Genomic DNA, 26601 nt, shown 5'->3' with positions numbered 1-26601 from the left:
TATAAAAACTGTTCCAGTATTGCTAGATTCTAGTCTTGCTCCTTCCTTCCTCAAATCTATTCTCCATATTGATGTTAGAATGTCTCTCTAAAGCATATGGGATTATGTCTTGCTTAAGTCCTTTCAGTGGCTCACAGTTGCATACAGGATAAAGTCTTGACTCATTAGCATGGGATGCAAAGTCCTTCATGTTCACCTTCTGGTGCTTCTTTCTTGATTTCCTTGTCCTCTGAATGCACCATGCTCCATCTTGCCTACTTACCTGTGTGCTGCTTGTTCTTTGGTGGGACTGTCCTGCTCTAGTGCAGCCCAAGGGCCACCCCCTTCCGTCTGTATCCTCAACTGAGTTCCATCAGCATAAACATGTCTCCATTCACAATTCCTTTCCTGAATGTCCACTCCCTGCTTGGCCCTCCCCAGACACACATGGGTTCCAAGTCATTTCTTTGTCTTCACATAGCATCCTGTGTCCTTTGCATGCTAAAGTATAGATGCCTCTTTGTTTCTCATTCTCTTTCTCTCTTTCTTGTTCTTTGGTGGCAAATGCTTGCATTACAATGTATTCTGTAATACTTAGCTTTTATTAAGCAAAAAACACTTAGTGATTAAGATAAGTAAATAACTGAAAGTAAGATAAACGCTCAATGAAGGGGTCAGTTCAGTTTTAATGTTTGGCCCAACTGGGTCTTTCATAACCCATTTCAAATTCTTGGCAAATTTCTATTGATGGGCCTATTGGAAATAGAAGGGGAGATATTTCAAACCTCTTTGATGTTTCTGAAGACACTTTGTTGAAGTTTTGAAAACTGGGATGACCGACTGCCCTGGTTTACCTGGGACTGCCTGAATTTTGTACTTAAAGTCCCACTTCCAGTGGGGGGGGTCCTTATTTCTGGCTTCATCCTGAAAGGTCTCTCATGTGGGGAAGCCCCTCAGTCCTAGGGTTAACCGGGCACACTTGCACAGTTACTTCCCTAGGAGCCTCAGGCTTCTCCCCTACTCAATTATAGCACCTCCTGCGCTTCCAGCGGCCATGGCCCTATGGGAAACTTACAAACCTTAGTTTGAGCTGGGGCTCTATGAGATCATGCCAGCTTTCTGTAAGACCCAGAGGGAGAGGGAGAGAACCTAGCGAGATTCTTGCAGTAGCTCGTTGAGGCAAGTGGTGGAGCTGAATTTCAAACCTGTGACCAAGCTTCTGTAGAGCTCTTTCTCATGACAGCTGTGAGGCAGGACTCCTGAACTGGGAGTTGGAGACCTCCAATGGAGTTAGAGAATTCCCAAAGCTAGCTGGCCATAGGCCAGCTGTTTCATCTCTTGGACCCTCAGTGTCTTCATCTGTAAAATGAGAGAGTGCCTTGCCTTTATGCATTCCAGGGTTGTTGAAGATTCAGAAGGATAGTGGGTATAAGAGCAATCTGAAAGCCACTAGTGTTCTGCAAATGTGAATGATTACCATTATCCTGTAGCAATGTTATATGAACACAGGCTGAATTTTTCTACTAAAAGTTATAGTTGGTATAGTTTTGAAAGTGTCTGCTCTCAAGCATATTAAAAAGACCTGTGCAGGAACATGAAGCAAATCTGCAAGTACATGGTGCACAGCTGCAAATGTTGGAAGCTCATGGCTGGGGTGCAGGGCTGGCTGGCCACAGAAAGTGGTGTCTTCCTAAAATGTAGCCTGGGATCATTTCTTTTACAGAAATGAATTGTACAAATGACACAACAGTGACCTATCTGGTCGTTATTTTTAGTGACATTTGCCCAAGGTGACCCCAGACCACATATAGGATATGTTGAATTTGAAATGCTATATTGAAATATAACATCTATTCCTTTATTACTTTAATGCTTTGATTTTTTTTTGGAGAGGTATGATTTTGCATTGCTATTTTATTCCCTTTCTACAAAGTCACAGGAAAATTATCAATTCCTATGCCTCTTTCTGCTTATAGCATGTTTGAAATATAAAATATTTTCTAGATAGAATATACTACCTTTTGCAGAAAATTTATGTCACTCCTCCTTACCACCTCGTCCCCCAATGCACACTCAGTTTCACTGTAATGTGTTTGCAACAAATAAAATTACTGACCCCACGATCTGAACAACAAAGTGTTCTCAAAATGTATTGCCTCATCTGTTAGGTTTGATTAAACCATTTATCAGCAAAAAATAAAAATTGCTTTTCTTTGCTTAGTATGTCTGGAGATTCAGGAGTACTTTGTGGGACTATTGTTATCTTGGCATTTGTGGTTGAACTGCATACTCTTACTAGTTTATGATAATATGGAGTTAAATTAGGAGGAAGATTATTTATTCTAGTTGCGCTGCTTGTCACATTAACACTGCTTATTAATTCTAGCTGTACTGTTGGCTAGATTAGACCACCTACAAGCATTTAGTTGGATAGTTTATATATGCATTTACTTTTTTTTATTTGAGAGAGAGAGAGCGCATATGTGCAAGTGGCGGGGAGAAGCTGAGGGAGAGAATCTTCAAGCAGACTCCCTGCTGAGTGTGGAGCTGCACACCAGGGCTTTTAGCTCATGACCCTGAGATCATGACCTGAGCTGAAATCATGAGTCAGACCCTGAATTGACAGAGCCACTAGATGCCCCTATATGTATTTGCTTCCATTTAACAAAATCATGCCATCACTTCTCCATCCATGATATATATGTATTGCATTTTTTTTTTCCAACCACGGACATGGATTTTATGGTATGTGCTTTTTCACCTTAGTGAAAGAAATGTCTGGTTAAACAGCAGAGTCTTGTCCTGTGTAAAGCTCAGTGATTCTAAGGGCCTCTGAATTGGTGTTTTTTCATCTTTTTACCGCTATTCCCTCCTCAAGACATTAGTTACTCCACTGAATGTGCATTAGATGCTTGGAGAGTTTGATCCTCTTTAACTCCATAAGGGTCAGGTGGACCTCACACATATGGCCAATTTCGATGTATTTCTAGGTGAAGTTGCATCAGTATAGGTTGATTTGGATAAATTGTTATTCAGCCCTTATTGTAGACAGAAGAAAGTATGAGCCATATATATGTGGCTACAAAATTGAATAAGAGTTGATTCTTTATGAAGTTTTTGGAGAGGTTTTATAGAAGAAAATGGTAACATTCATTTATTCTTATTTTTTTTAAAGATTTATTTATTTCGGAGAGAGAGAAAACACAGGAAGGGGCAGAAGGGGAGAGAGAGAGAGAGAGAGAGAGAGAGAGAGAGAGAGAGAGAGAGAGAGAGAGAGAGAAGCAGACTCTGTATTGAGTGCGGAGCCTGATGCAGGGCTTGATCCAAGACCGGAAGATGACAACTTGAGCTGAAACAAAGAGTTGGGTGCTTAACTGACTGTGCTACCCAGGTGCCCCACATTTATTTATTCTTCTAACATTTATTGAGCAGCTACACTGTGCTGGGTACTGCACACATCCTGGAGGTGAGATCAAGAGACAGCTCCTGAAGGAGTTTGACAGACTTGCAGATAAACACCAATGACAACTGCTGTAACTGGCTGTTTAAACTACAGAAAGAACATGGGTGTGGAGAACCACAGTTTGCCTGGGGTATCAGGGGAGTTTTCTTGATGGAATAGAATTTGAATTGAGACTTGACAGATGATTACAAGTTTAAACAAATAACAAAAGCACTGGAGCAAGGGGAAAATGTACCAGAGTCTGCAGCAAAAGAGAGTCTAATAGCTCAGTATTGCAGAGGGTTCCAGTGTGGTGTTTGTCAAGAGTGGGGAGGAGACTGTGGGCTAGGTGGGGCACAGATAGTCAAGGTTTCTGTTTGTCTTTGTCTTTGTCTTTTTTGTTTTTAAATCAAGGCAGAGGTTGTAACAAAGGGCAGTGAGAGTATCCACTGCACATCTCTAGCCATATGCCTGTGGCTTCCCTTGAATGCCTATGAAAGCTGGTTGTGCCCTTGAGACTGCCAGATGTGAGTGGAAGGAGCCAGGACTCTTCCCTCAGCACATGTGAACTATTGAACATATCTGAGAAGGGGTTTTACTGGGTCAGGTTTCCATGTTCATTTTCCTAATGTGGAAGTTGGCTCAGAGAAGTTAAGGGATTTCCTTCCAGGTTACAAATCTGAAGTTTGAGGCAGGATCTCATTCAGGTTGACTGAATGCCCCCGAGCGATTTTCATCTCACTAAAAAGCTGAAGAGAAGACTAAACGGGATAGGGTAGATGAGGATTTATGGCAGACGGGGGAGTGACAAGCTAAGTGCTAGGTGGTTGTATGGACCAGAGAGGAAGAACCGTCAAAAGATTAGAGAAAATAATAGAGGGGCATCTGGTAGACATCCTTAAGTTTCTGGTTAAAGAGCTGTCACCAAAGGGGAAGCTTCTGGAGAGTTACAGCAAATTTCAGAAGGAAGTGGTGGTAGGGTACGGACACTATGCATTGATGATGACACTGACAACTAATTTATCCATAATCTAGGATAGTGGTTTTGAACTGAATTATCTAATTGGGGGACTGGGAACCCAGACCCATTGTAGCAGAAATCAGTATAACCCGGTTCTAGCTTGTACTGCAAACATTGGCATTAGTTACTAGATATCTGAGAAGGAGTGCAGGGAGCAGACTCCGAGAACATGCTGCTGTGTGTGGTGCTGTAGCTTCGCTAGCTTCTCACTTTCACGTACTCCTTTGTGTCAGGGATAGCTCATAAAGCTGCTTTATAACACACAGAGGGTGTGTCCACTAAGAAGGAAGCTTTTCATCGTCAAAACCAACTGGCTGGGGACAGCAGTTCATCACCCCCTGGGCCTTCTCTTTGGTCTTTCCCACTTGGACTCCTCAATTCATTGATGGTTCTGACTGAGGAGGTCTGTGATTTGATTGCTAGGAACCTATCCTTCATTGGTTTAATGTTTTGGTGAAGCTTAGCTCTCACTGGGGCCTTCAATTTGTATCCTTGCTCAACATATTAGGGTGGTGCATTCTAGGCACTCTTTTCTATTCCTTGATAGAATACTCACTGGAAGCCTCCAGTGAGTAAGAACTGGTGCACTGGCGATGTAACATTATCACTCCATTTATCATATGCCAAAAATATGAAAACATTTTCTCTGAAAGTTTACAGAGTTGGTTTTTTCCTTTTTAAGTGTTTAGTATATCAAGAATAGGGGCTCTAAAGTATGCTGGAAGTTAAACCATATGTTGCTTTGTTTGGGTATTTGTATTAATATTTTCCTTGGTCATGTTCCCTGTCTTAAATAGCATCTATAGGGACCAATAACTTTTTTCCTGATCTGTGAGATCATGAGGACATGGTCTAATACTCAGATAAACTGCTTTGAGCCCCTTGAATACCAGCCTAAATATAAATGTGACAACCTAAGTAGAAATGTCTAATGTTGCACCTACCATATCATAGTAACTTACTGGCAAGTTTTTTCATCACAGCCAAAAAGATAAAGGATTATCATTAATGCTGATAACATGTTGGAATAATGGAATAATTGGACTGCCAATATTTTAATTGCATTTTGCCTTTTAAGTTTTGAAAGTGGGTCTAAAATCCTTCCTTTTCAAGAGAATGTTTCTGTCTCTGGTCTCTCTCTCTGGTTTACTTTCTGAAAAACAATCTAGCTGTTGAGTTCTGATTAGAGGTGAGGCAAGCTTCAATATGCAGGGATGAGATATTAGAGCAAAAGATAATGCTTGAAACCACACTTTTAACATTCAATTTCAGTGCTGTCCAGAACAACTATAAAACTGGAGAAAGGTGAGTAATAGATTTGACAGCTATACTCTAAAATGGACCTTATTAGTGAAATATAAATTATAACCAGGCATTTCCTATCAGCACCCCGCACAGTTAATGATAAGCAGTCAATGAGATTTATATACCCTTAGCATTTTTATAATGAGTCTGTTGCTTTGATGACAGTTTACTGTCAAACATTATGCTTAGAAATTTATAGCATTTGATTCAAATGAATAGACAGTTTAGCTTCATTGCAATCTGTTCTGATTTTCCCTTTTCATGAGGCTCACACTTGCTTTTTCTCCTCTCTCTTTTTTTCATCCCTAGACTCAGCTGTTAAACACTACACTGGAAATGAAGTTTTGAAGTGGGTGCACGTTGACCAGGAGAAAGTGTGCATTAACTTGAGGGGAAAGGGTCCAATGAATTCCAAGAACAGCAGGAGGAGTCTAAAAAGAAGTTGTGTCATGCTGACGTATTAAGAATTTACAGATGCACTGGGATGGTGGCTGTAGGGAAGTCGTGAAGTGTAAGGGAGACTGGGTGGGGAGAAGGGTCTTTAACTCTATGAGGGGGGTGCCCATACACATTAGTGTAGAGGAGATAATATCTTGTTCTGTCTTGGAAAGAGACCACATTGGTTCATGGGACTGTCTACTGCCCTGAGGACAAGTGCCCAATAAAGGCTACTGACAGGCTGACTGCAGCTGGAGAGGGTCACCAAGATGACTCAGAGGGCACTCTACAGAGTCCTACTGCCCGCACAGGGTCATTTTGCTGCAGAGTTCAAGAAGACACAGCTGTTGGATCTGATGACTGCCTTCACACAGCAGGGACTGTCACTTCAGGTAACAGGTGCCTGATTTTCAGGAATTAGAACTGCTGTTCAGAAAATGTGGTCTTTCAGGTAGACAGGCTTTGAACACAGGTGTTTTTCAAAGGTGGTAGTATTAGAATAGTATTTATGCAGCTTTTTAAAAATAGCTCAGATGGGTTAAAGGTGTTCTTAGCTCTTACATCCTGTGCTCTGTGTTCTGTTTCAGACCCTGTTTGCCTACTTCACATTCCCAAGCGCCCCTGGCTCAGAGGGATGAGCTGCAAATACCTACCTGTGCCTGAGGTTTACGATGGCTGCTCCCTGCTTCCCACCTGTTCTTGTCCTAATCCCATCTCCTTCGCAACTCAGAGATCTTGGCCCTAAAATTTCCTGTGCCTGGCCCTTTGGATTCAGTATTAGATGATTATCCTGTTTTTTGAGTCTTGTCTTTTCTGAAAGAAGCCAGAGTTGTCTTGTCCCTCTGGCTCTTTGTAGACCATGCTACTTCTGGTCAGAATCCCTTTATAGGTTTGGATCCTAAACCATGTCAACGACTATTCACTGGTAATCATCCCCAGGGCCCCAACAAGGTCCAGGATGTTCAGACACATGCCATTTTATTTTATTTATTTTTTTTGACACATACCATTTTAATAATGATTTCAGTTATGGAAATAGTGTCATTATTGATTTGAGCCTGACCATGTGCCAGGCTGTGTTAGGTATTTTAGATATTTTGTGTCTTAGTCCTTATAGTCCTTACTATAGCCTTGTGAGGTAATCTTATTATCCTCATTTTATAAATTAGGGAGCTGAGAATCCAAGATGTGTCAGAGACTCACAGATTCAAATCCAGAGCTCAAGATTCAGGAATATTACAACCATAAGTGGGAGGTGATATAATTCCGAAAAATAAGGAACACTGATTTCTCATCCCACCATCCATCTTGCTGTCTTATTTTGAGGTCTCGGCTGATAAATGTATCTTTCTTTTTCATGAGGACACCATTTCATGCGATCGTTCTTGCCTCCAAGCTGATTGATGACAAGTGTTAAATTTAAATAATGCCATGTTTAGGAAAGAGAGGAAAAGGAAACTTTGGGATTCTCTGTGGCCTGAGTCAGGCAAGGCAACAGGCCAGGTACCAGGGCTAAGAGGGTCATCTTTAGCTATTAAGTTGCTAGTTTGGGTGTGTTCAGAGGCAAAGTCCCAATGTTACTTGTATTGGAAAAAAAAGACACTGATGGTGGTGGTCTCCAGCATGCACTTGAATTAGAGCCCTGCTGTGAAGCAGGCATCAGGAGGAGTGGTTGTCAGGGAGAATTATGAAAGCAAGGGAATACTATGGTGACAACTTGGGAAGGCATTAAAGAGTCTTAAAAGGGTCATGGACAGAAGGCAACATTTCTCCAGTGTGCCCCCGAGGTCATGCAGCTGAAGGCGCATGGCCCCAGTGACTATGCAGGATGCTGAGTGGAGGGCTTGGAGCCAGCAAATGAGAGGCACATACTCTGCTGTCGGGAGCTTAGACACAGGCGAGATGTGTGATCAAGTGGTTATTGCTCAGGCTGGGCTAGAAAATCCTTTCTAGCCAAGGACCAATATTCCTTTAATATAGCACGATATGTGCACGGGGCTGTCTGCCAGTCCTTGGGCTTTTAAAATACAATATTACCAAAGTCACTGACATTTTATTCATAGAAGGTGAAAAATAATGCATTGGTTATCAAATGCCTTTTCATAAACATTATATTCATGTATTTCATACAGCCTTTCTCCAAGGTTTAAAAAAAAACAACTTGTCCTTAGAAACCCGGCGAGGGCACGTGGAATGGTTCTAAATGAAGGTATTAATATTCACATTATAGCTAAACCTCGCTAATTTGCACTAATGACTGGGAAACCTATTGCAAATTACCAAATTAGGGAGTAAGCCAGCAACCAGGATTTCAAAAAGCCCAAAGACAGCACCAGAAAATGAACCCTTTTCCATAATTTCATCAATGCAATTGAATTTTAACTACTGAGAGTAATTTGTAGTCTCTATTTTGTCTATCTTGCAAATCTATGTGCATTTTAAAGAGCAATGGTGGGGCTATTAAAATAAAATTCATTTTTTTTCATGTGGTTATGGTAAAGAAGTATATGTAATACTAACCAAATCAAAATGCTTGGGAAAAAGAAACCTGAAGATTCGTCTAAAGGGTTTTTACTTTTTAATAATTTTTTCCAATTGTAATACCAGATATAACTGGGTTCATTTCCTCTTTCAGGTATCAACCAGACTATGGAAAAGCTTAATGAAATAATGCACAAAAGACTCATAAGCATCAGTGAAATCTCTCAACTAACCAAGCACCTTATTTATGAAAGAGGTGATTTTCTAAAGCACGGTCACACAAAAAATGGAGACTGGTAGGTGCGAGAGTAGGGCAGGAGTCACAGCAGTGCCAGCAGCAGATCTATATTCTATGGCAGTGGAAAGGGCCTGATGGGGAGCAACTAGGGCCACTGTGGTCTAGCTATTCATATGCTCTAGGTTTTTTGGTATTCTTAATAAACATGCACTTTCTTTTAAAAATGTTTTTTAATTGAAGTGTAGTTGACACACAATGTTACATTGGTTTCAGGTGTACAACATAGTGATTCCACAACTCTCTACCTTATGCCATGCTCACTACAAGTTTAGCTCCCATATCTCACCTCACAGCCCTACTACAAAGCCATTGACTGTGTTTCCTATGCTGTACCCTTCATCCCCACGACTTCCTCATTCTGTAACTGGAAGCCGGTATCTCCCACTCCCTTTCACCCATCCTCCCAACCCCCTCCCATCAGATTGTTCTCTGGCAGCCATCAGGTTGTCCTCTGTATTTATGGGTTTATATCTGCTTTTTATTTCCGGGTTGGTTTATTCATTTGTAATAGGCATTCGCTTTCATACCTAACTTTGTATTTGCAATTTTGCATCCTTTTGCTTAATTATGTAAGTTTCTGCCCTCACAAAACTGGAATCTTCCCTGGTTGTTGGAGCCAAGAGTCTGGACTTGTTCTGAGGGTAATTAGGGAAGTGAGAAGAGAATGGACTGAGAGTAGCATTTGAGGACATGGATATTTAAAGAGGAGGAGTACTCTAGAAATGCAGAAGGAATGAACTCTGGGTTCAGAGAGTTTCAGGGATGGAGACTCCTGACCTTGCCCTCCCTCCCTCTCTCCCCTAGACAGAGTTCCCCTCTATTTTCTGGGAGGTAAGAGAGTCTTCACCTTTCCCATCCCTGCCAGAAGATTGGAGCTTCTGTTTGCCTGAATTAGATGGGGGCTGAGCAGAGAATGGGAGTCTATTGCATCAGATCTCAACCTGTCCAGGTTATGTAATACATACTCAGAACCACCTGTGACTTAGAGTTTTTAAAACATAACTCCCATTTTGTTCCTCTCCATAGTCTGGTGACTCTTCTAGCATTTGTTAAGCTTGATTTTTTTTTAATCTAACTTAGAAAATTAAGGTGGGAAGTACAAACCAGGTGCAATTGGTCAACTGCAACTAGATCTGGAATTGCTTAGGCTTGGCTAATTCCATGAAGCCCTGTGAGCAACATGGTGCATGTTGGACAATACTGGATCTAGAGAATGTAGGATAGAATTAGCTGTGTTTCCTTGCATGTACCCTTGAATTGAATAGTATGGATTTAGAGAGCTCTCTCGTTCCTCATTAAACAGGGACTATAAAGTAGGAGACTGTCTCCAAATAAGTTAGACTGAGGACAAAAAGACTAGAAAAATATCCACCAGCTAAAACCACCCTTTACCCCTTTGCCCTTCAAATTACTTATCATGTTGTGATGAGAGCCCATGAATTTCAGACAGCCCCGGACAAGAAGGAAATGTACATCTCACTTGGGGGTTGGGGATGGGAATTTTGCCATTATACATATATAATGGATTTCTATAAAGTATCTTGCCTGTGTATGATTTAGCCACATACCTTCAGAGGCTAAAATAGAACCATGAAAGAAGCATAAATAATTATTGTATTTAAAGGACTTATGATAGATGAATTATTCGTGTTCACAACTAATTTTAACTTTACCTGCACCTTAAAATGCACTGTGCTTGACAATCTTATTGAGGCTCTATATTATTTGAAGAAATAAAGAATATGAATAATGTTTTTCAAGGGAAATCGGCTGTTTTTTAGTGCTAAAATCTTTGAAATAGAAAAGGAATGAAGGCTTTTATTCCCCCTCATGATTATTTAAGTGGAATTGTGTGAGTTTTGTTATTTATTTAATTTAAAGCTTCAAGTATTTTGGAGTGTTGAGTTTGCTGGCAGCGCTGTATTCTTTCCTCCTCTACTTTTACTGCTTTGATAACTTCCTTGGGCTGTTTCCCTGGAGACGGTGATGGTAATGGTCATAACAGATACACTTAGTCTCCATCACTCTTATAAGGATGCAGTTGGTGTGAGTGGGTAAAAACTTCTTGTAATGAAATCCATTCCAATTACTACAGGGTGGAACTTAAAGCATCAGCAGAATATGTTGGGAACACTTCAGCATCTTCTTGTCTTTTTTTCCACCCAGCTCAGATACTATTACCTCTTAAGCCTTCGTCTGGAGGAATCCATCAATGTCCTTTTTCAAACTCTCTAAAAACACTCTCCAAAGAAGAAAGGTAATTTTCTTTTATCTGAATTCTTGTGGAATTTTACTTCGACTTTTTCTGTATTTTTAAGAGCCCTCGAGATGCCCATATAACTAGTTGAGTTGAGTTTAAACACACATGCTACAATGGAAGCATAATCTTAAAATATTCTGTTGGAAGAATTATCAGAGTAATCATTCCTTTGTTGGGGAGAGAGGCTGCCCGAGGTCTTCTCAACACTTCCAAAGGTCTGAAAAATCAATGCCCTTAGCTAGTTATAGGGCATTTTCACAGAAGGTATCAGAAGTGTTTATAACATACATTCACAAATAGACATGCTGCATTTTCTTATGGAGTTGAGAACAGAGTGCCAGTTTTGGGAATCTGTGTGGACTACGACAGTTTAATCCCACTGATGCCTTGACTCTGTTAGGATGATAAAAGAGGGCTTTTTTTCTCTTTGTTGACGTATAATGTCCTTCCATGAGGCAGCGGAACAGTCACATATTTAAGGAGAGGAAAGACTAGTGGCTGTTTCCAAAAATGTTTGCTGAGACTTTGCAATTGGAGTGAGCTGTTTCATTATACTCTATGTCCATGTTTGGGAATGTTTGAGTCTAACACCCCCCCTCTCCTATCTCTTCCGTTTTTTTCTTTCAACTTCCAGATGTGTTTTTAAAAAGAAGGCAAGAGTGGTCTCATTGCAATTATCTTTCACTGAAAGACTTTATTCTGCTTCTGTCTTCATCTTCTCCTCTTTCTTAACATCTTTCCTAGAAAGCAATGAATGAAAATTCTTAAATATGTATAATAAAAGGAGAATTCACATGTAGTTACCCGTTTTCTTGATTGTCAAATTTCCAAACTGAAAATAATTCTCCTAATAAAGAGAAATTTTACCCAAGGTAATGAAAATTGCTTTCTATATTTTGTTCTTCACATTGTTTACTTCACTAAGATTAATTCTATTGTCTCGCGACATCATGATGTAGAATTTCTGGCATATACATTATGGTTAACAGAAATTCATCTTGTTTGCTTATATGGATGCCATCTGCTTATAGGCTAATTTCTCCACATAAAATCTGAAGAAACAGTCTGGACCATTTAAACTCAATCCATTCATGAATCAAAACCCTGTTTAAGTACCTGCTATAAAGAAGATAGGATGCTATCATTTTTAAGGACACAAATATATGTTACTCATTGGCCTGCTTTTAAGCAGTTTACAACTGACATAATTATTAAAGACACGTAATCACGAGTAGTAAGAGAAATGTCAAGTCTGACAGTGTGAACTATCGGAGAATGGTGAGCTCACTGTGGGCTGCTGCATTCAAGGTAGACGTCCTGAGTTGTGCTGGATAAATGAGGTCTAAATAAGCTATGATACCTATGAGGGAAGGAGAAGTATGTACAGGTCTGTAAGAGATATATGTGGGGAGGAAGGGCGAGGGAACATGCTGCAGGAGGAGCCATTGACAATATTAAACATGTGTCAGCAGAACGTGGCCAAGTGTTGGGATTGAGTGGAAAGACAGCAAACAGGTCAATCTGGAGTAGTGGGGAGTGAACCCAGGAGAGGCAGACCAGACAGGAGACAGTGCTAAAATGCTTGATCAACTCACTTAAATGTGATTTCAAACTAGGATGTTCAACTGTGACTTCAGCCAGTCAAGATACATAAGTTCCCATCCAAGTGGGAATTAACCCTGTTGTCTCAGTAATTGATTCAAGTTTTAGTATCAAAGACTGGATGACTGGAAGCTAGCTAATGGTCTTTATTTTGTTCACCATGCTTTTGACCAGAGCAGTAAACACATACTTTCTGTTCAAAGTGTGTCTACATACCAGTCAATGGTAAATGGTTCTTGGAGGGACCTCCTTTTAGGGGGGCACACATGAGTTCATTGATACAGCCTTGCTCACAAACAGGTTCATTTATGTACACGTATGCATATTTTGGACAGAGAATTTACAGAGGGGTTGCCGAACACTCTTGTGTGTGATAAACAGCCTTTACCTCACCATAGCCAAGGGGAAGGGTTTTCTTTGATATGTGTCTGCTCCTATTATTTTCAGGCATTTAATGGTGATGGAAACGAATGGACCATCTTGTAGTCTGTTCATTTCTAACAAAGGTGCATGGTCTTTGATCACAGCTCTGGGCTATAATCTATAATTAACCTATATTCAGAGATGGCCTGTGAATACTACCAAGGTCTTTTTTTTTTTTTTTTTTTTTTTTTTTTTTTTTTTTTTTTCAGGCAAACTCTGTTCTGTGAACCAGTATCCCTGCACTACCACCAACCTGTCTGAAGCCGAACCTAAGAGCACCTGTTAAAGCGGTACTAATAGTTTTAAAAGGATTCTTAATTTATAGGTAGAACAACTACATGTAATCTTGCCTTTCAGAATGTACTACTGAATAAAATTATTTAAAGTCATTTGTCTGGTGAGTTGCTGAACATTTCATAACAAATCATCTGTTCTGGGAAATAATTCACCGTGAGGCATATTGATGACAGGTTTGGATTTTAGAAAACGGTAATTTTTAGTATCAGCTCCGTTGTCTTGATGACCTTCACTAGACTGTACTAGAATTTTACTTATTTTTCCATCTTCTTTGCCTCCCAACATCCCAGAGAATAATTCATATCCTCGCTCACCTTTGCTAATGATTTCCCCAAAGGTTTTCCTTCATCAATATCAGGGAAAACTAACCCATTGTCATCATCTTTTAAAAAGTAATTAGCCATGAATAATTGTTCCATCCTGACATCTCTCTAACTCAATTGATTTTCTATTTCTTTTGTTCGAAGGTGGATCTAGTGATCGTGGCCATGTTAGAATGCTATCACCCTTCTATTTTCTCATTTCTTAATTCTTCTTTCTTCCTGCTTTTTTTTTTCTATGAGTGCTCTGGATTACACTAGGCTTGTAGACTTTAGTGCCATGTGAACATTTCCCTAGTTTTATTATACATTCTATTCCAAAGTAGAAGAACGGATTTTTCTATCCAGCTTTATTAGATTCGATTTTGGAATATTTTACTTAATGGATTATTTTCATGGCAGTCCCTATGCAACATTTATATGGGAAATGTTGTGCTTCTTGATTAAAAAGATCCCCACGGGGGATATTTTCCCCCAGAATTTTTCTTAAAATTACCTTTTGGCTTCGGAAAAGTAAAAAAATTACCTTTTCACTGGGCAAGAGTTGGTCACCCCATAACAATCTCATGACACTCAAAGACAATTATTGGAGGAGGGCCATGACAAAGGATAAACGAAAAATAAGTAGCCCATGCCCGTATAGTTCCTGTTTCTAATGCTCGGATGGGATTTTGTCTATGTGCCCTACTAAGGAGCTACCCTGGAAAATTATTCAGAAGCTTTGGCGGCGACAGGCGCCAAGAGGTTAGTTATGCCTTTGCTTGCTAGTCTCCATTAGTCACTGATTTGCTTCTGGGCACAATTCGAGGGATTAATTTTTATCTACAAATCCCTGTGAGGTTGGGTCCTGGTTATCTTGGCAATAGTATTTCTGCTCACTCTAAAGGCAACTAAGATTCACAAGGGAGACTCCTTGATAGAATTATATATGATGAGAAGCCAGTGCTCCGTGCTTAAATAGGTAACCTTAATGTTGTGTGACTAGAATTTGGCAGTAAACAGGTATCTTATGTTCTGCCAAGGTTTTACTATCAGATACACTCTCCTGTTAGCTATTTAATGAGACAAGGTCTTTTTCCTCCTTTTGCTATATTGGAGTATTGCTTAGATTTATTTCTGATTCAAAAGCAGCTGTTCCCAGTTGCTTCTCGGTACTTAAAGTCTGAACTATGTCTGCTGTTAGCAATTTGAAAAGCCTTTGTAGCTTGGATACTGATCTTATATGATGCCAGTGGCTTGGTAAATACTCACGTAAGCAAACAGAAATGAAAATAGTACACAGTTCATTAGTAGAGTGTTGAAAGCTTGGAATACACTCTGAATTTGAAACCGATTCAGCCATAAAACCACTCTCTTTCTTGGCAAAGGTAATCTCTCTCTGCTTCAGTCGCCTGAGTTAGAATATAGGGATTATACAATTTTCTAAACCTTGGCTTCTGTGGAGGATGGTAAAGATTACTCATTGGAAGTGAGGTTGCAAATAGAAAGTGCTCCAGAATGTGAAAGGAAATAGTACTAATTAAAACCATAGATATCGGAGAGGATCTGTTCCTTAGTGATCTAAAAATCTCCTCAATAATAAAAGTGCAGCTGAATTTGACCTTTCAGTATTTCGGTCATCTGGTTAAATGGGGTGGTCTTTTCATTGTCCTAGCAACATTTAAGAAATGCAACAAAACATGGCTATAGCAAACAGCACTGGAAAAAGACAATTTGACGAACTGTGTGCATTGTCTGGGAGTTTGCAGGCCACTGGCTCTGAACTTGTTACCTTGGGGAAAAAAAATCTCAGGGAAGTAATGAAAGAAGAAAGGAGAAATAAAAATAAGGCTGATCTATAGCCTTTGCATCTAAAATATGATTATTTTCCACCTAATGTGGTCCTTGGAGAAGGTCACCACCGCTGAGCCTCCTGTGCCTGTCTGAAACTTGGAGCACCCCAAGGTGTCCACATGAGTTCCTTTGTTAATGTGCTAAGTATTTATTGAGGGGTCACTACATGCCAGGGCAGGCACTGTGCTGGGTAAATAAGACGGACATGGTTCCTGCTCTCATGAATTCTTCATGAAGAGACAAGCAAGAGATAGGAAATGAAGAACAAAGGATGACAAATTGCTCTAGGGCCTGGGAAAGGCATACATGAGGTACTGAGGTCAGTAATAGTATGGACCCCTACTTCCCCTGGATGGTCCAGGAAGCCTGCTCTGGGGAGGGGACCTTTAGGGGCTGGAGTGTGGAGAGTGAGGAGGAGCCCTAGGAACCAGTTGTGTTAAGGATTCTGGATGACATCCCATCAGCATGGAGAAGACTGAGGAATTAGAAGTTGAGGACAAGTAGGATCTGATTCTGCTTTCAAATCTTGCTGCTGTGTGGAGGATAGGTTGAGGGTCCCATATCCTAGAGAACTCGTGCATGTGTTCATTTTCTCTTCTTTGCTGCCACCACCTGGCCCTGGCCACCATCCCCTCTTGCTTTGCTGACTGCAATGGCCCCTTGACTGTCTCCTCAGTTCCATACTTCCTCCTTGAAATGCAGTGTCCACGCTGTGGCTAGAGTGATCTTTGCACAATGCAAACTTGGTTTTCTTCCCCTCCTGCTTAGAAACCTGCAGAGGCCACCTGTTGCTTGTGGGATAGAGTCCACATCCTTTACTTTTTGAAGCCTGCACTGGCTTGGCCCTTTCCTGCCTCTGCAGCTTCAGCGCTATACTCCAGTCACCAGAGGCTTCTTCCCACTGCCTCAACATGATCCTCCCTGCCTCAGTGCCTTTGCATGTCCCCTTTCCCTGTCATTCTAAACATCTAGCTCCCTTCCCTTGCCTTCACAACTCCCAGTTCTCCCAGCACCATGGTTCTCAAACTTTCTAAAATGGGAAAGTGATGCAGATCTCTCTGGGACATCCCAGGAATCATATAGGTCAAGTCCTGGAAATTAGGAAGAAAAAATTGTTTCTTAAAGTCTGTATCTCCTTTGTTTCCTGCCATTAGGAAGTCTAGAGTTGGGATTTTGTAGTCAGGCAGTGAGTAGCATTCAACCACATGATCTTGGAAACATCGGCTCAAAGCACAGAAATGATTGCATGTGAGGCGTGGGAGGCCGGCCTGGGCCTCAGAAAGCTAGCTAGACCTCTCACTATCGCCATCTCTCTGCATGATGAACCAGGAAGAATCAGCACACCTCCCTCCTAGGGGTGGAGGATTCAGAGAGGTACTAAAATGCCATCTCCTATAATACTCTGGACTGTTTATTATTGTTTTACCATCATTACATTTTTCTTTTCCTGATATGCTGCTCATTCAAAGAATCCAAATGACTGTAATAGTCAACATAATTTTAACTGAATGAGTAGAGGAGAAAAGGGAGAGATTGGGGCATCTTCAGAAGGACATAAAGTGGTTGGGACATCAGGTGATGGAGGTCAGGCCTGGGGATCTGGTCTGTCTGAGGTGTGCAGAGCCCAGAACTCCAGGCCAGAATCCAGTGCCTGGACTCCCGTGGGCTGTGCTTGGCTGTAGGGGACGGGGTATACATTGAACAGTCATCTCTCATCTCTGTGACTGTGCACATTTTTGTGCTATAGCACTAATTTTTCCTTCAGAGTAAGCCAGATCATCTCCAGTTTCAAAAAGGCCTCCCACACAGTCTGAGTAACTGCTCTCCCATGTGCTTCCCACTGCAGCCTGGTCTTCCTTCCATTGGGAGACTGATTATTATGGGTTGAAACTCTGGAGAGGACAGCTTACATTTCTGTTGCCCTCACTAGACTCTGGGCCACTTGAGAACAGGAGCTCTTTGTGTTCCCATTGCTTAGGACAGACTAGATGTTCAACATCTGCTTGGTGAATGTGCAAATGTATCAGAACAGCTTTCTTCTGTGACTGGAAGGGCGGGCTTCATGAGGCACTAGTTATCTCTTTAGATTGGGAATCCCATAAATTAATAGAGGATTTAGGGATGGGAAAGGTCACCGAAGATAAAACATGAAACTACTTTACCATTTTGTGTAGAGTCAGTATGTTTAGGATCACTTTATTTACACACATTTCAAGGAGACACTCTCATGATGCGAGTAGTGGGCTTCAACACACTTATGTATTATACTGAGTCCATAACAGTTGTGACTACACACTCTTAATTGTGCAGTGCATTTCTGTAGCTATAGACAGAAAACCTCCTTAGAGGACCTTCTTGTCAATTCCTCTTCCCTAATCACCCTTTACTTATGCAACATATACTGATTAACCATGGATTTCAGACAATGACAAGCAAAAGCACTAGCAAAAAAGGAGCCCAAAAGTAACATACCTGGTGATGTAAGCAAAACATTAACTTCCAGGTATTTATCTAGCAGAGTAGGGCACTCTTCTCTGGCCCATGAATTGAGAAGCAAGCTTGTCTTACAAAATACACAAACTGCCCTCTTATTGGAATGAGGCAGTTATTTGGCATGCTAATTTTTCATATTCCTTTTGAAGACTAGGATCTTGTTCCAGCAGGCTGCCCACTGACAACTTAGGAAATAGAACACAGATGCTGAAGGCAGAGGATAAGGATATAGTAGAAGTTTTCTTCCTGCCAACCATGTTTTGAGTCAACTAGCCTTGGAGGCTGAGATGTCTCCAACCCATCAATGTCTGGTCCCAGGCAGCCATTCTTTCTTTGGCCAGACCTGTTGGCACTTCAACATATGCATGCAGCTCAGCACAGACTGTCTCCTGCATAAATTTGATATTTTGAAGATCAAATTTCATGTGCTCAGAAAACGAACTTGGAGAAATTCACACCTAAACTTGCCTGGTAGATCTAGCTTTCAAATTTTTCTGAATGATGAGTCCAAGTCCCACCTCCAAAGAATAATCATATATAAGAAAGGATATAAATTTCTTTTTGAGGCTGTGAACTTCTAGATCATTGGCAAAGGCCCATTAAGTTAGTTTTCTGCTCTCAGAAACCCACGAACCACCAATCTGGCCTAAGGACTCTTCACTTGCACTGGCCTTCCTCCTCAATTGATGAGATCTTTAGGTCAGGGTCTGTGTCATTTTTAAATATCCTCTGTGACACTTAAACACATTGAGGTTAGACCACAGATAATTTAAAATAAGTGAAAGAATTGTTATTGAGATATAGAACTTTAGACAGGAAATATGAGCCACATTTTGGAGCAGAAATTTGACTTTGGAGATGTTTTAATGTACAAGAAAACTACTGAACTAATTTATATACCTAATGAATAATGTGCACAAAGGCAGTATATATTCCATTTCTTTGGGCCTTTGTCCCATTTTCTTATTTTTAACTCTTATTTTTTATTACTAGGTGATGTTTTGAAATGTATATTTCAGATACTTCTGCGCATCATTCTATGAGCGATATTCTTAGGGTCTTTTTAGAAAATAAAAATGCTATATTTTTATTATCAACTGATATTTGCATTTAAAGTTGTGGAAGATAATGAACCTGAGCAACTGTATTTAATATGCAACTGGTTGGAAGAGTCTATTTCTCTGTATATCCATCCATCTTTTACATGCCTGTATACATACTTTGCAGATAGACATTCATGAAGGATCAAGGACACTGTCAAGGTCCATTATTTCCATGTCAGGGATTTACAGGTAATAAAAAATTATTAACAGATTATTTTTAGTGGCCGTGAATGTTGTTGTCAAGACCACAGTAGTGAAGAAGAGCACATGATGGAGCGGGCCTGGAGATGAGAAGAATAGACGATATTTAATTGTTGATAACAAACACACAGGCGAAGAGTTGACATTAAAAAATGGAGAGATATTTTGAATAGGATGAAGGTCAAGAATAATATTGCATAAATTATTGTATCAAAATAATGCACAAGCAGAGGGTTTTATTTTTGATACAATTTTCTAGGGGGCAGGTTGGTGACGAAGTACGGCTTCACAAGATCAGGAAGTCCATTACATACATTGTTGGCAAGAAAAGAATGCTATGGGGGCCCTGAGTGGTTGAGTTGGTTAAGTGATTTCGGCTCAGCTCTTGATCTTAGGGTCCTGAGATCAAGCTTCACCTAAGGCTTTCCGCTTACCCTCCTTCATCCTGCCCCTTCCTCTTCCCCTCCCTCTGCTCATGCTCTCTCTCTTCTCTCACATATATAAAAAAACTTAAAAAAAAAAAAGAAAAGACTGTTATTACATTTTGCCTTTGCAATTTTGACAAGACTGTATCAAAGTGGTTGTGCCAAAATAGCTGTCTGTGCCTTCCTGGATAAAACCACTGCATAAAAATTGGCCATTTCAAATGGTCAGTGGCAAAACTTCCTGCTGTCAACATGCCAAGTTCACTTTATATGCCATTTCTGGGTTCCTAGACTTGATATCTGGTTACCAGCATCTCCCACACATCACTGGCGGGTGAGAATGTATCTCTACGTAGTTGATTTTTTTTAAAGATTTATTTATTTATTCATGAGAGACAGAGAGAGAGAGAGAGAGGCAGAGACACAGGCAGAGGGAGAAGCAGGCTCCATGCAGGGAGCCTGATGTGGGACTTGATCCTGGGGCCCCAGAACCACACCCTGGGCCAAAGGCAGGTGCTAAACCACTGAGCCACCCAGGAATCCCTGTACCTCTATGCAGTTGTTCATTGATTAACGTGTAAGTAGGAAACCCAAAGGGAAAAATGGATATTCACGATTCTTCTTGAAATATAAGATTTTCTGCTGTGATTCATGTGCCTTGTTATTGGTAATTTGAGATTTTTCTCTACATGGAATATTGAACATTTTAGAAAACTGTCACCTCAGTAGTAGAAATAGGCATCCTCTATGGAAAGGTAAGATACAGAATGAAAGGTGATCGCGTTAACTTCACTTTTCCTCCTGAGACGGTCAAGGAACCTACTCTTTCATGGCCAATTTGCCATCTTTCTGCATGCTTGGATTTGGCAGTCACTCAAACTGTTCAGAAATATTCTGGTTCTCCACTTTCTAGCCATGGCAGGATTGTACTTCCCCATTCTCCTTTTGAAGATAAACTTTGCCCTGTGACTTGCTTTTTCCAGACTCCTCTTTATCTTCTGCAGAGGCGTGTGGTCATGATGGAGATGGTGCCTCTGGTTGCTTGGGTCCCTGGCTGAGTACATGGGGCAGAGCCCCCACTGTCACTTTGCATCACCATGAGCATGGGTGAAGAACAAACTTTGCTATGTTAAGCCACCGAGATTTGTGAACCCAGCCCATCCTGGCTGGTGTATTAGAAAAGAGCAAAGTCATTCAGTCTACAAATGCATATGTGAATTTGTATTCCTCCTTTAAATACCAGAAGTTCCAAACAAGTATTGGTTTTATTTTATCTTCCTAAGAGTCCCAAAAACAGAGAGACAAAAGATTGTAACATTTCTGAATTTTTACTTCTGATAAATTGTTACTGCTTCATTAAACATCATGTAAAGCTGTTAAGTACCAATTATTTGTTAAAGATTTAAAGTTATAATTATGGCAATAACAATGACTAAATCACTAATAAGGATTGGGATTGCAGTGCAAGTGGTTCAATTGGTAAACTTCGTGAGCAGGTGACAAAGGACGATTAAAAAGAAATCTAGGGCTATTGCACCAGAAAGTGCGATTTATCTTGTTTTGACAAGTGCAGTTTAGCTTTAATTGTACGTGATAATAATCTGTAAAGGGAGTGGAAATGTACTGGGATTCATTTTGGAAAGGTGATCCAAAACACCTCAAGACTGCACACCGTTCTTAAGTCTGCTGAGAAATGAGGTGTGACATTGCCAAGTTTCCATGTGAAAATGATTATGTTTGTAGATTGAGAGAGAATGAACCTAAATTATTCTATTGTATATTCTGGTTGACTGACACACAGATTTGCCTAATCGAGGACGTGTACTGCCAATAATTGAGTGTCTTCTATTTTTCGATTTTCAGAGAACTACTTGATAATTCAAGTTTTTTTCCAGCAAGAATCACTCTTATGCCCTGTGTTCATTTATATTCTTCTGTTATGGTTTGGTTGTAATCCAGGGTTTTCTGACTCATTAGCTATGCATGGCTCGTTTCAAACCAGTGCAAACTCCGGCATTCTCCTGGTCTTCTGGTTTCTTTTTCATGTGCAGTGTTTTGTGGTTTCCTAACTTCTCCAGGAAATGTGGTTGTTAGTGCATAAAAAAACTTTAGTCGAGCCTTAAAAAAATGTAAATACCACCTCACAACAAGTCTATCATCATATGCCAGAGAAATTATCTCTCTCTCTTATCTGGCCCAGAAAAAAAAGAAGAAAAATGCAAAATGAGAAACTGAGAACTGAATTATCCATTAACTGATACCAAAATCTTCCTAAACGTTTTGAGGCATTAATCTTAGATTCTTTTTTTTTTTTTTTTGGCTGCCTCAAATGTAATCATACATATATGTATATATATGTATATGTATATATATATATATCCAACATAAGTAGGCTTAATTATTATAACAATAACATTTAAAATTGCATATAAATTATACATTAGAAAGAATACCCCTAGAAGCAAATGTGTGTGTGTGTGTATATATATATGTATATATATACACACATATATATATTTTTTACTTTTCCTTCTATTCTATTACTTTAAATTCAGGTGATACAATCTCTCTTTAAACTTCTTCCAGGATTACTTTGCATTACTCCTTATTTGTTCCTTGAAAAGCTTCTGCAGATGAAAGGTTATTTACTATAGCCCTTGCACTCACTAAAACTTAATAGGAAAAGTACTTATAAGCGGCGCAGTAGTATCTGTCAGAAAAGCAATAATTTGGTTTCAAAAACCTGTCTGATCCTTTTTTCTTTTCCTTAGGCTCTGCCAACTGATACAAAATTGCATACCAGTGACTCAAATGGGCAAAAAGCAAACGCCTATAGAAGTCCTAACTCAGAGGTTCCGTCTTCTATTTTCCTGTATGGATGTTTCTAAGAGCGGGGAGTCACATGCCATTAGTGGGTGCTGAGCCAGACAGCATTCAGCAGTTTGGGAAGGTGGCTTTGTGGTCTGAATGGCTCTCAGGTCATCCTGCTACAGCCTTGTGTGGTTATCTCCTTCTCCCCTTGAAAATCATTGTCTTGATGATGGAGACAGTGTTTCAACAGTACCTGTTGGGGAAGGATGAGATAACCCCTAACTTCTCTTTGAACTGAACTCTCTGAGGTGCACATTGTAAAGTTATTAAGAGTTTCAAATACCTACACTTTTGAGCCATCTTTGTTGTCAAGGGTGTGCACTAAAATTCTGGATCACAAATAAGATTGTCAGGAAGGGACCTTTTACTCTGTCAATCGTAAATAAGTAGGCCCCATCCTTCTGCTAGGCAGAGCAGCATTCAGAGGAAATGAGGACATAAAAGACACCCCCAAGGATTCTGACAAGGCTCTGGTAGTTCTTGATGGCTTCTAGGTACTCTGCGTACGCAGCCTGTGTGGCTTAAATGTTGCTCACTTGGGTCCCTTTGGCTTCTGGGTTTACTAAAGGCAGCGATTAAAACTGTGATGAGATGTTTCCAGTCTTTCTTTTTTTCTTAATTTTTAAATTATTTGTGGTTCCCTTGTCTAATACTTCATCTCCCCACCCCTCATCTCCAAGGTGTTTATGGCCCTCAATATTATATGGCTCAATATGGGATCTCGACCTTTTCAGCATCAGCGCCTGCTAGCTTTCTGCTCTGTCCATTGCCTTCTAAAATGTTTTCTGAAAAAAAAAATGTTTTCTGAAAAATCCTGCTCCCTCCTTTTACTCCAGGCCTTGTCCACACTCCTCCCCTTCTTGGGAATGTGCTTCTAATTTTCACTGAACCTATGAGAGTCAGTTCACCCCGAGAAGCTTCCCAATTCAGTGAATGGCATCATTGTCTCCCATATTGCCTGGGACAAAAGCATAGGGGATATTCTTGATTCCTTCTTTTCCCTCCCTCTCCACCATCTATCCTCTAGAAATTCTTGTCAGTTCTATTACCAAATGCATTCCCTGTTCTAAGGACCTCTAACCATCTCCCCATGGACTATGGTCATCCAAGCCACCACCTGTCTTAGATGACCAGAGCAGACCCCCAACTGGTCTTCCTATGTTCGCATATGACCCACACAAAAGATTCTCTGTTCAGTACCCAACATGATTATCTAATTAATTAATTAATTAGTTTCTTTTAATTTATTTCTTGGAGAGAGAGAGCACGAATGCACACATGAGTGGGGAGAGGAGCAAAGAGAGAGGGAGAAGCAGGAGCCTGGCGCAGGCCTCCATCCCAGGACCCTGGGATCGTGACCTGAGCTGCAGGCAGAAACTTAACTGAGTGAGCCACGCAGGTGCCCCTAACATGATCTTTTAAAACTATAAAGCAGACCGAATCACCCCTGTGAAACCCCACAGTGGTCTCTGGTACCTCCTTAACTTCATCATCTACTTCTCTTTCCTTGCTCATTATGTTCCTGCATCACAAGCCTGCTTTCTGTTCCTTGAACAACTGAAGCACATTCCCTGGGACTTTGCATTTGTTGTTCCCTCCGCATGGAATCCACTTAGCTGCAAATCTCTGCTTCTTAAAATTCAAATCTCAGTTCAAATGCCACATCCTCAGAGAGGGTGTCCTCAGTCACCATACATAAAATAACCCTCCACCCCGATGACCCTATGTCCTATTAGGCTATTTTGTTTTCACTGAAATTCTTATTATAATCATTTTCTTGTTAAGCTTTCCCCCTACATCAAAATGGATATTCATTTTCCTCTTAACGGCTCATTGGATTCCCAGTGCCTCCATCGAGGCCAGCCTATAAATATTGTCTGTCTGGGGGAAGAAGTCTGAAATGCCACTTCCTTCATGAAGGCCTACTGGCTCTTCCTATGGCACCTCCCCTCCCTACCTTTCTGTACCTGCTTCCTGGCTAGAGTTAGAGCTTTTCCAGGCCCTGTGCTCTGTTCAAGTTGTCATCCTTCAGAGTGCTTTTGGTGGGGGAGACACTTAATATACATTTACTGAATTCAATTATGCGCTTAAAGGAAATTGAGTAACAACAGGTTTAAGTAGCTTGCTGGAGCATCAGAGAGAAATAGGAACAATTAGCAACAGCCTCAGTTACCACATGGTCTGTTCATTTCCAGGTAATTCGTTCTCAGGTGGGCTTTATTTCCAGATTTCCCCTATTCAAAGGTTCTGCAGAACCTGCTAACGGTCTATTGGCTCAAAAGCAAAGAAAGCAGAACTGGCAAATAGAGGAGCAAAGCAAAAGGCTCATGCCCTCAAAAGTTTCATCAGTACCTACTGTGTGGCACGATTTCCTGACGATATATAGGCAAGGTCATGGAGCGGAGGTCTTAGGAAGAAAGCTATCAGTCTTAAAGCAGAGGGAAAAGGAACAAGCAGAGGAAAGGAATGATAAAAAGGAGATTGATGTTCAAACATCAACTTTCAAGCCCGAGCAAGAATACAGAAAAACTTTCTACATCTCTACAGTGGTATTGGTTACTCTGCTCTCCATAGCAGGTAAAGAAAAGACACTCTCAGCCCTCTGTAATGTGTAAATTGCTTTTAGTCACTCTCCCCAGGAAAGCAAGACATGTCAGCTTGCAAGTTGTTAGGCTGCCAATCCTATTGTCAGGCAACCGGGACATTTGAATTCAGAAGTGCTGAAATTCCATTTGGGGGTTTTCTGCACAAATCCCGAACATAGAGACCTCTGGCTAGAAAATGAGTAAGCTTCACACATCAAATCTCTTTTCGAATATATTTTAAACAGCTCTGCTCAAAGAATCCTGGCAACAAGTTACAAATGGAGGTACTCAACGGGGTTGGGGACAGGTGAGAGGGAGGGTAGGCGGTTATTCAGGTTTCTGAATGTTTTGCCCATTTTACTGGATGGATGAAAATGTTTTTCCCACTTTTTATAGGTTATATCTTAATAATGAACTGGGCTCTAGCAAAATTGTAATTTCTTTTGAAAGTCTGTATTTCTTTTGGGAAGATTGGGACCAAATACATGGATCTATTTGACATGCTAAAAAAAATAAAAGAGGGAGGGTAGGCAGGAAGAACAACAGCCACCCACTGTCACAGCAAAGCCTTTCTTTCTTTCTTTCTTTCTTTCTTTCTTTCTTTCTTTCTTTCTTTCTTTCTTTCTTTCTTTCTTTCTTTCTTTCTTTCTTTCTTTCTTTCTTTTCTTTCTTTCTTTTCTTTCTTTCTTTCTTCTTTCCTTCTCTTTCTTTCTCTTTCTTTCTTTCTTTCTTTCTTTCTTTCTTTCTTTCTTTCTTTCTTTCTTTCTCTTTCTTTCTTTCTTTCTTTCTTTTTCTTTCTTTCTTTCTTTCTCTCTTTCTTTCTTTTTTCTTTCTTTCTTTTTTTCATCCAACAAGTCGTTGCAGCAAAGTGATGCTGTGGGATTTAGGCTTGGCATCGGAAGGTTTGGTTCAAATCCTGTTGTGATGGTTAGTGTCATGGAGAAGCCAAGTTATTCAGTCACACTGGAATCTAGATGTTGCGGTGAATGTAGTTTGGGTTTCATAGACTTGACATCTGCAGTCAGTTGACTTTACATAAAGATTGTCCTTGACAATCTGGGTGGGCCTCATCTAATCAGTGAAAGGTCTAATGAGCCAAAGTGAGGTTTCTCTGAAAGAGAAGAGATTCCACCTATGGACCACAGCATCAACTCTCGCCTGAGAGTTTCCAGCCAGCTGTTGGTTTTGCCCTGAAGCTTTTAGACTTGCCCAGCCAGACCTTGG

The 26601-nt window shown here is 40.5% G+C and overlaps 1 protein-coding gene across 1 annotated transcript in view; it reads left to right on the top strand.

Annotated features, from left to right (window-relative positions):
• The window catches only part of LOC140608083 (protocadherin-8-like), a 121482-nt gene extending 107844 nt beyond the window's left edge, over window positions 1-13638 (top strand). Inside the window, exons 11-16 of the mRNA XM_072782876.1 lie at window positions 6057-6258; window positions 6359-6577; window positions 6773-8394; window positions 8821-8922; window positions 11131-11221; window positions 13459-13638. The gene's annotated coding sequence lies outside the window, so the exon portion shown is untranslated. The remainder of the gene's footprint in view (window positions 1-6056; window positions 6259-6358; window positions 6578-6772; window positions 8395-8820; window positions 8923-11130; window positions 11222-13458) is intronic.
• Window positions 13639-26601: the final 12963 nt, after the last annotated feature.

This window comes from Canis lupus, chromosome 17, assembly GCF_048164855.1.
Source record: "Canis lupus baileyi chromosome 17, mCanLup2.hap1, whole genome shotgun sequence".
Classification (NCBI taxonomy): domain Eukaryota; kingdom Metazoa; phylum Chordata; class Mammalia; order Carnivora; family Canidae; genus Canis; species Canis lupus.
This window is presented reverse-complemented; position numbering and strand designations above follow the sequence as displayed.